Raw genomic sequence first — 11,635 nt, 5'->3', positions numbered from 1 at the left:
CTTTCAGAAATATCAAAGGAGCCAGAACCTATCATGGCACTTGGTATAATGCAGTGAAAATTAAACTTATTCTGGATGAGATATCAGCCCATTTTCTCACTCCTTGCTCTCTCTCTCTCTCTCACACACAGACACACACACACACACACACACACACACACACACACACACACACACACACACACACACACACACACACATACACACACACACACACACACACACACACACACACACACACACACACACACACACACACACACACACACACACACACACACACACACACACACACACAAAACTACCTACAAATGTGCTTTTTTTTTTTTTTTGAGATGGGAAGAAAGTGGAAAACCTAGAAAAAAACACAAAAGGACACATGGGGGACATGTGCATTTTGCACAGAAGACACCCCTTCTTGGAACTAAACTTTACCACCAAACATTATGAGACAACATTATTAACTAATGAATGACTGTGCTACTTGCTGCATTCCGTAAAATAATACAAAAAGAAAATTTGTCTTTGAGAGTTCAGAACTGTCCAATTTACACAATTCCAGTCTGACCGTACTAATGGATGTGTTGTCCTTATGTAAAGACAATTAGCAAGGCAGCATCTGAAGTGCTGGGTGCTGTTTTTAGCACCAAATATCCAGACACATATAATGGAAGGTGTGTGGAGACAGCACTAGGAATGAAACAAACGTACATGGTTACATGATGGAAGATCTCAGGACCTTAAAGGTTAACTGCACCACTCGAAACACATTTCTTTTCCCCAGAGTGCATGATCTCCCTGCAAAATGATCCCTAGACTTATATATACAGTGTGTGTGTGTGTGTGTGTGTGTGTGTGTGTGTGTGTGTGTGTATCTATCTATATATATATATATATATATATATATATATATATATATATATATATATATATATATATATATAGATCTACTTTACAAGCTTGAAGTTTCAAAACTTCAAACTGCAAATGGCCGAGACCATAAGGTCAAAGTTTTCAAGCTTCAAAACTGTAAAAAAAATAAATAAAAACAAAAAAAAATGTTTTACATTTCTGCAAGCCACCCTGCACCCCCCCCACGTGGGGTCTGTGCCCTCCACACCCCTGCTAAATAAATATACCAACTCTGAGATCACACTACAGTGAAGAAAATTGTAAATTTCCTGTGCCACACTGTACGACGATCTCCATTTAAAATGGACAAAGTTTCAAAACTTCAGTCTTATAATCTCGACTATTTGCAGTTTGAATTTTTGAAACTTCAAGCTTATGAAGGGAATCAACATATACATACATACATATATATATATATATATATATGTGTGTGTGTGTGTGTGTGTGTGTGTGTGTGTGTGTATGCGTCATACCTGTTAACCTCTTAGAGCAAATAATTTGGACAAAGCCTAAAATGATGCGGGGGACAAAGGCCCAAAAATAGGGTCAGATTTTAAATATTGCTGTCATAAACTTAGAAAGTTGTTAGAATAATAGGCTTTGCATTAGCATGAATCTTCTGAAGGATCTGGAGTCAAACTCAAATGTTTGTCATTTTTAACGACTTCAGTCCTCAGCTATTTGCCAGAAAAGTACAAATTTTGGGAAGAACAAACCAAAAATATGAGGCAAAAATCTGTACATTCTGCGAAAATCTGTACAGTTGAGAGGTATGGCACGTGTGTGTGTGTGTCTGTGCATGTGTTTGTGTGTGTGTAAAGTGTGGATTAGCAGTTTTTTCCCCATTTTGGCATTTCCAGCCTTGTTAGTTTCCTCAGGGTACTCCCTGATCGAGCTGGATGAAGTCTTGTCATATTATCTTTAGGAATCTCCCTCTGTTTTTCTTATATCATTTTATGTCACATTTAAAAGATTCTTGCACATGCCAAAGTTCCTGTAGTTATTTTTCCTTGCATACCCACCCTGGTCATAAAGCTAAGATTCAAAGTTAATAAATATTTTACTGTGTGGTGTCATAGCTGCATTATTTCCCAGCTCTGGGCCCGTAAACCTATTGAGCCTTTTGTATTCTTAAGGTAAAGACATCTACTGAGTGCAATTTTACTAATCAATTGTGTTTAGCAAGCCAGAAAAAATAATAAATTTGCTGCCTCAGTGAAGGAATGTAATAAGAAGATAACACCCAAAGCTTAAAAAAGATCCACTTTTGAAAAAAAGATACTTTAATATAGCTATTTACTTACATCTTTGCAAACAGTCTTTACAGATTATGTAAAACATATGTAGGAAACAACTATGCTGAAGTTTCTTAAACTTAATGATATTTCTCACTACGTTTAGGCTAAGTGAAAGAAACTGCAATCTAACAGGTGAGACTAGGCCTAATCAATCTTATCAGCTGTGTCTTCTTAACACATTGTGGGAAAAAAATTGCTTTCAAGGTGAATAAAATGTCAAGATGTCTGTCCTCCAGAGGGCATTCAGTGATATTAAAATGAATAATCATTAATTGCGCTGCTTGTAGGTTTGGAATGTGAAGAAGGTCATGACAAGAGAGTTTATATTATTTATTTACTGGCATTTGTTGACCAGGAAAGTCCGACTGGGTCTGAAACTCATTTTCAGAGGAGGCCTGGATAGAAAAGCTCCACAAATTAGTACAAATAATAACATATATAGTAGAACATTTGACAAAGCAAAAGCACAATGGTCATTTAATTTACATTTACATTAGAGAAATGCAAAAACATATCTGTTTTATTCAGTTTCAGTCTGTAGTAGCCTCTCCCAGCAAAGAAATCAACAAAGTCATGCAAAGACACTCTCCTCCAAAAAAAGGAAGCCACTCTGGTAGTCCCCTGCTATAAACAAACTCAACAACAGAAGGAGAAAACTTATGCGGAATATGGTGAAGTCCCAAGACTGGAAAACCTCCCTTATCAGCCTCAACAAAAAGTTGAGATCTCTCAACAAATCCTCTAAAGCTAGCTATGAAAACAGAATTGCAGCAGATAGTAAAGCCAACCACAAGGCCTTCTATAGTTATGTAAAGAATCTCCATGGCAATACCCAGATCTGCTTTAAGCTACTGCACAATGGTACCTCCTATACTGAGCCAAAAGATATAGCCAATATACTGGCCACCAGATTCAGTGCCAACTTTCCCCCTCTTTCCCCCAAAGGACCAATCACAATACCAGTAAATTGCCAGGCACCCATTATTACTGATGCACAGGTTAAAACAACACTGTCCAAGGCCAAGAATATAGCTTCTATGGGACCTGACAATATCCCTGGCAGTGGTCTACATTAACTATAGAGTGAACTGGAACCTCACCTGTGTGCCCTGTTCAATCACAGCCTCACCTCAGGCTTTTTCCTAACTGAATGGTGCACTGCTACAGTCATCCCTCTCCACAAAGGAGGGGCGACTACAGACCCTGGGAACTATCACCCCATTAGCCTGTCGAGTCTGATATGCAAAGCTATGAAACGCATCATTATGGACCTAATAAACAAAGATATAGGGAATCTCCAAACTCTGGATTCCACACAGTTTGGTTTTGTGAAGAGTGGATCATGCCTGTTCAACTTGGTCGATTTTTTAGAGTCAGTCACCAGAGCTGTAGATGAGGACAAGATGGTTCATACAGCCCACCTTGATCTTGCCAAGGCCTTTGATACCATTCCCCACTCAGGAATAATAGAAAAACTCACTAAGCTAGGCATCAACCCCTATATCACTAGGTGGGTTGAAAACTGGCTCACAGATAGAACCCACAGTGTGAAAGTAGCTGGCTCCACGTCAGACTGCTGACTAGACATGAGTGGAGTCCCACATGGTTCAGTCCTGGGTCCTCTCCTGTTTGGTTTCTACTTCTCTGAGGTCCAGGCCAACACAAAGGGACTCTGGCTGATAACGTTCACAGACAATCGCAAGTTGGGAGCTATTATTAACTCCCCAAATGATGTTGACATCCTACAGAATGGCCTCAATGAGACTAACGAGTGGTGGCAGAACCATGGCCTTCAGCTCAGTGCCAAAAAAATGTGTCATCATCCCCATTGGGAAAAACCCTGTTACTATGAATTACTACATCGATGGTAGTCCACTGAACACAGAAGGCATTATAAGAGATCTGGGAACACAGGTTGACAGCAACCTCTCTTTTGATCACTACATCGCCACTGTGGTCAGAAAGTCCTTCTATGTGGCACATCTCATTATTAAGGGTTTTGCATCCAGGAAGAAAAAGGTCATTGTCTCCCTCTACTCTTCCCTCATTATTCCAGTCATCGAGTACAATGCCACATTTGGCATGTAACTCACTAAACACCTGCAACAACTGGAGAGGCTGGAAAAGTACCTCACAAAGAGGATCCTAGGCCTTAAACACTTGTCTTATATGGACAGACTCAAAAAACTCCAACTATTCTCTTTCTCAAATCACCAATTTAGAGGCGATCTCTGCTTGACTTACAATGCCATGTCTGACCCAGCTCTGTTAGAAATGCTACATCTAAAGAAATCCCAATCCCTCCACACCACATGCTCCACAGACCTCAAGCTCATTACCACAATCAACAAAACATGCTGGAGGGACAAGTTCATGACCCAGAGACTGCCCATGCTATGCAACAGACTTCCCATACATGTCAAACAGAGCATCTCACTGGCCCTCTTCAAGAGAAATCTTGATGAGTAGATGGGAAATAGAAAATTCACCCCAGGGATCACTCCAGTGGCTCTACTTGACAGAGGAGCTGGGAACTAAGGTTGTTGGCATGATGCGAGGGTAATCCTATGGCTAGGCTTGTAAAGGCCCCAGGGCCATTAGTCTAGTACACACCTATGAACCTGTGAACCTATAAGTAGCACTTTTCTGAATTAATAAATACACAAGAATAAGGAAATGCAAAAGAATGGATAGGAAGAAGGGCACATTGCCTGGTAGCTAACATGAAGATGAATGCTGTCTCATTTGGGATAAATGGGGTACACATCAACCTTGTTAACTCAATACACCCTAGTGATGTCTCCAGGCATTTCTGTAGTCATATCCTAGTGCTGATACTAGATGTCAATATTGTTTGTTCATTTGTGCATTAATAATTCCCAAACTCTGCACCATACAATGTATTAGAAAATGAAATCTTTAAGTTTACATTATGGCAAACAGATCTGCAGTGATATTTGACCTTCGTCTACTGCAGCTTAAGAGATTCTGAGTATTATCTGTATATTATTTATTTGTACTATTACAATTTTCATATTTCTCTAAATATCCCAATAATCAAGTGATACAGACATAATAGACTCATATAAAAGCTCACAGATTTATGAAGAAAATGCTGCTGGCAATGTGTGTGTTGCTTGAATGATTACTGACATTTCTAAGTTGTTTATACATTACACAGATTAATATTTACCATGTTTATTGTAGGTTATAAAATCCAGTATAAGACACAGGCAACCGCTGCAAAGATTACGTTGTAGAAAAAGAATGAATAGCCCCAATGGAACTAATGGTGCTGAGTAACCAAAACGTAAAATATGCAAGAACAAATCAGCACCAAAGCACAGCTATCACCATAAAAACACAGCTTTAATTAACAAAAAAAGGGTAAGCGCTTTCACACATAAAATGCGTTTCTTCAGACAATGTTCTCAAAATACAATTGAAATAAATATCATCAATGGCATTAATTAAACATTCAAATCATCAAATAGAAAAGCACATTCAATTAAAAAAATATAAGTAGAGTAATTTAAAGAGACCCCTCGCTTTTAAAACTGGCTTAATGGAAACTTTCCCATTGATGCCAGGAAGGCTATTAGCTTGCATCTTGATTATCCAGGATAATTCACGTTCCTCTGTATACTTCCTGAAATCTCCACCTCGAGTGTCATAACCTACCATCTCAATCACTCTAAACCCAAAGACATGATCTTTCCCTTGTTCTGCATAATGTTTGGCTAGAGCATTACGCTCATCCAATCTATGTATACAATATGTATGTTCCCTCATCCTTTCTAAAAGAAACCTGTTAGTCTTGCCTATATAAAAACAATTACAGGCTCTGCACTTAGCCAAATAAATAAGGTTCCTAGAACAACAATCTGCAGAAACATTAAATCAAAAAACCTTATCTGTAACTGGATGGGTAAAATTAACATATGAATCAATAAATTCACAAAAATTACACTTAAAACAGCAGCACATAGAAGAAGCTTTCACTTTACTGCCCCTAAGGTGCTCAGAATTCTTATAACAGAAACATCTCTTTAAAGACTTTTTATTTTTAAAACAAAACTTAGGCCGCTCACGGACCACAGAGTGAATACTCTCATCTAAATGCAAAATGGACCAATTATTTTTCACAATCTGTGTGATATTATTCACATCACTAGTATAAAAAACTGACATTGGTAATGTGTCAATAGTTGCAGCCGTATCACTAGATTCCTCATTCTCAGGGAGAAACCTTTGAGAGAAATGTGGTCTACATCTACTTCTCCTATTATTTCTATTGAAACATAAAGCCTTATCTACCTCCTTTGTCCCATAGCCCCTGTCAAGTAATTCACTTCTAAAGTGATTGATATCTGTCTCATATAGCATTTCCTCATTATTCAGTCTAGAAATATGCATGCTTTGGCCCCTGGCTATATTCCTAAAAACATGGTCTGAATGCATGCTATTCCTTTGTAATAGCATGTTCTTCCTACAGGTCTTCCTGAACAATGTGCTGGCCAATTTACAATTGGAATTCACCATGACCTTAACAACTAAAAAATCCATCTCTGTCAAAGATGACTTGCTTCTAAACAACAAAAACAAACTGTATCGTTCAAATAACAAATAAACTGCTCTAAATGTTCATGGGTCCCTTTCCAAATTAGAAAAAGGTTGTCTACAAACCTCCTATAAAAAATAACATGAGGTATGTAGAAAGAGCCAAAAACATGTTATTGTTCCCATTGCGCCATGACCACGGTGGTGTAGCTATTGGCGCAACTAGTGCCCATAGCTACACCAACCCTCTGTAGAAATAAGCGTTCACCAAACATAAACACATTGTTCTCCAGAGTAATTTCCAAGAACATACAGATCAAATCAATAGTGACCAGGTCATAATCACTCTTTCCCGTCAAATATTCCTTCACCATACTAATGCCACTATCATGTGGGTTGCAGGTAAAAAGGGAAGTTACATCCATGCTAACCAAAAAATAATCTCCACTAAAGCTCAGGTCATTAGTATATTCAAACAAATCCAGTCAAGAACTGTTTGGTATCCTTAATACATGTCGTTCAGCATTAAGCACTGGTCTCAATTTCTTTTCTATAAAGATAGAAAACGTTTCAGTGACCCAGCCCCTACCAGAGACTATGAGTCTAAAAGGGGGTCTCAAAAGGCACTTATGGACTTTTGGTAGCCCCTGGAATATTGGTGTAATAGGATACTCAATAATAAAGTACTCATATAACTCTTTTGAGATCAAACCGCTACTAAGGCAGTCATTTAAACTAGCATTCACTCTAACATGTATTACAGTCACATAATCTTGTTCGACCTCAATGTACACATCCCTATCATTTAAAAGATTCAGGATGCTATTATTATAATAATCTAAATCCATAATGACATTTGTGCCACCTTTATCTGCAGGTTTAACTATAATTTCATTATCCTGCTGTAATTCCTGTAGTGCCTGCCTTTCTTCAGAATTTAAATTGTAAAAACTCCCTTTGATCTGCCCACTGTTGTACACATTCATTAAATCAATTTCACATTTCTTGGAAAAAGTTTCCAAAACTGGATGTAATAAAGGTTGATACATACTAGGTTTCCTAAAAACAGAATAACTGGTCTCAACATTAGTGCCCTTAAACATCATTTTAAGCATAACATTTCTAACGTACATTTTGATATCAATAATAGTCTGGCCTGGGTTCGAGCCTTATGCAGGAATAAAAGTCAAGCCATGTTCTAATAAAGATCATTTGTAGTAGTTTTTGTTAATTAAAGCTGTGTTTTATGGTGATAGCTGTGCTTTGGTGCTGTTTTGTTCTTGAAAGATTACTTTGTACTGTATAGTTTTCCATTTATGCTTTGCTAATAATACCTATGGCTGTAGAGATATGAGCATTGGTTTGAACTATGACGTGATCATTTCATTTTTTTAAACAGCTCAGGTCGCACCCATTAGAAGTTAGAGTACAGACTCAAAAGACCTCTTCTAGAGGGACTGCATTAAGATGCTAAGAGCATCAAAACACTGGAAATAAAACATTTAAACAGAGTCCTAGCTTTCATGGAAGAGAACTGGTTACTAATTTATTAGGATCTGTAGCCTGCACATTAGGTATAGAAACAGAACAGGCATTTAACCAAGCAATTTATCAAGGTTTGTATCTCTAGGTATACATATAGTTTTCATGACTTTCCTGAGAAACATTTTGTCTACAATATTTGCAGCAGATGGTTATGAGAACACTTCATTACAAAGTCACTTGCAGCTTTTGCAAAACATTAATTCAAGCAAATGAAAATGATCAGAGAATTTTAAATTACTAAACGCTGCAGGCTTTGATATGTAAATGAAACAGAAACTAAGATGTCTTATCTAGAGCATAATGTAACACATTCCCATGCATATACTAAGAAAAGTACATCGACAGTTTTTCCATATTAGCCTTGCTCAGTGGTACAGATGGATAAAACCCTGACTATGACACAGACGACTTAAGTACAGCTAGCCACCTGAATGAGGGGCTACCAGTGACTTGGACATCTTGAAGTGCAGAAAGCGGTCAGTTGCACTGCTATAGTGACATCTGAAGGAAACATAACATACAAGCAGTATGAATGTATTTGCTAGTGGGATTCAGGATATGGTGAGAATGTACACATCAAGCAGTGTATTCTGTAGGTGGAACCAGATGTGCGAAATAGTGTATGTGTATGGGGCGGGGGCAGTACTGCATGCTAAACCTGTTGGCCACAATTGGATCAGGGAATTAGGGCATAGCAAAATATCCCTTATGGATGCCTGGATGATCACCCTACAGATGAACTGAAATGATGAGCTGATTACTGGAGGGATAACGGCAGCTGGCAGGCAGTTCCTTAGAAAAACAATAATTAAAAAGAGTTTAAGGAAAATGGATATAAAACAAATAAATAAATTCAGAAAACCAAGAGAGAGGACAGTCTTCATATCTTGTACAAAACATTAATGCTCTCTTATAGGTTAAGGTTTGAAATAATTAATCTTAAATGCACAAAGAAAACAATATGCAACATTTTCAGTGCTTCTATTACGGTTATTGACTTTTTCATTGATTACCAATAAGAGAATGATCCTTCATTTGAGGCTTTCTAACCAAGCACTGCTCTGGTTAATCTTAAAATTAACTTTATCTACAGGTCATGACAAAGTCCCATACATAAATTATCTAGGGATCTGCAGTTTTGTACCCTCCTAGTTATCGTATCAGACTTTGAGGACGCAAAACCACATAAACAGATATGATTGCTTAGCCAGTTTCAGTCTCATTTTAGCTTCATTCAAATTATCATCAGTCAGGTCTTCAACAAATTTCTTCTCATTAGCAAAGTGATTGATTTCCCCATATAACACCTCTTATGTATGTAGATTAGGTAAACCTTGTTTGAGGACCCTTAAAAGCAGAAAACTGTTAGAAATGTAAGGTGTTTATTTTTTTGTCTGTTTGTTTGTGCTTGCTTGCTCGTGTTTGTTGGATAAATCTGAGTCGGCTTAATCCATTTTCTTTAGCAGAGGGACAGGCACAAAAACTCCCCAATAATTGAAATTGAAATCAAGATAATATTAGTTGCATTTAGGTGAATAACTGCTAATAAACAGAAACAGGACAAAATTGTACATTTGCAGTCTTATACAAGTTGGATTTTAATATAGACAAATGCAATAAAAACATAAACAGCCAACGACATGAGTAGAATTCTTTTATAACATTATGCAGGGCTTGCCTTATTTCTAATAGAATAAAGTGTATATTCTGGACTTTAAAAAAAAAAAAGAGTACAGGTAACCAGTAATGCTATAAGACAGTTGCCAGAACGTGATGAGCCACAATCCAAATAAACTCTGTCTGATAAATAAATAAATTATTTAGCTGTGTTTACGCAATTTGAGGGGACCAGAAAGACACATAAACTTAGAGATGAAATATCAAGTAAACAACACATTGTTATGACATCAGTCTAGTAACGTGGCAATGCAGTGGCATTCTGGATAACCTCCTCCTTCATAGAACTCCGTCTAATGATAAAATGTTTTGAGAGCAAATCAGATGGATACACGATGCAAGACTTACATGAGCTCTTTAGCTCTAATATCTCCCTATGCATATTTTCTGTTAATAGCTGAAATCATTTTATAGATACAAAATGTTTCTACTTATCTAACAGTGACCAGTCCCTTGGCCTCACCCACAGATAGCAAATAAAGTAATATTTTATGCTAATATTATTGTAAGGAATATATTCAGAGTGTAACACATTCCAGTAACTAACATTAGCTGTGGATTTTGTAATGAGCTTTCTTTATTTTAAACTCAGTTGATAATATAAGGGAGACATTGACAAATCTATAAAAACAATATAACATTTTCAGTGGCTGACTATTGCTCTGTAAATCATCCAGAAATGTAGATTTCCAGGAAAAAGAAGAACAATCAATCAAAGCTATTAAGTACCACAAACATTAACATGTTTCATACTTCCAGGGTGATTACAATACAGCTACAGAGCTGACACTTCCATGCATAATTTTTTGTGGGGGTAGTTAAACTGTGCATTTCTTGAATCACCCATTATCTTTGCCTTTTCTTTTTCCTGTGCAACACAGATACTTGTGTATGTACTTGTTGCAGCTCTGAGCTGAAATGCACTTTTTAATGATGTTAGGTTACCTGGCCAATAATTTATCCTATGATTTACTGTTTATTCTCTTCAGTGTTTACACAACTCATTTTGCAATGACAGTATGACATGATAAGTCACTGAGTTAGAAAAGGAATCAATAATTTGCAAGGAAGCTGACAGTTTAGATACGATGAAACATGAAAAATGATCAAATCAAGTTGTAGTAGTGTTCAAGAGACTGGTAACAATGAATTAATGGCAAAAGGAAGAGTAGACGATAACATTGCAAACGTAAAAGACAATTTCCCAAATAACTTCATTGGAAAGGAATGCACTGAAAATAAAACTGCTGAACAAGACTCCAGAAATCACTAAAGCTCTGAATTTATTTTTAGTAATAAATGATAAGGTGCTGACACACCATCAATGCACAAGCACACCCACATTTGAAGGTAGGATGATTTGTTCCCTGTATTTGTTTTGCTTTCTTTCGTTTGGCATAATTTCCTTTTCATGCAGTTGAAATGCAAAAGTCCAAAGAAGGAATACAAGGGGTGCGCATGCGTGAGCGTGTGTAAATATATACACATATGTAAACTGGTTCTGGGGGTAAGAGTAGGAAGTGCTATGTAGCTATCACTCAGGAAGAAGTCTGCACTTAACAATCCAGATAGTACCAAACTGAACATGTTCAGGGAGCAGAAGGGAGGGGGCAGCATGATCACCTTTACAGGTAAATAGAGAG

This window comes from Protopterus annectens, chromosome 4.part0, assembly GCF_019279795.1.
Source record: "Protopterus annectens isolate FY-2018-M chromosome 4.part0, PAN1.0, whole genome shotgun sequence".
NCBI lineage: Eukaryota > Metazoa > Chordata > Ceratodontiformes > Protopteridae > Protopterus > Protopterus annectens.
This window is presented reverse-complemented; position numbering follows the sequence as displayed.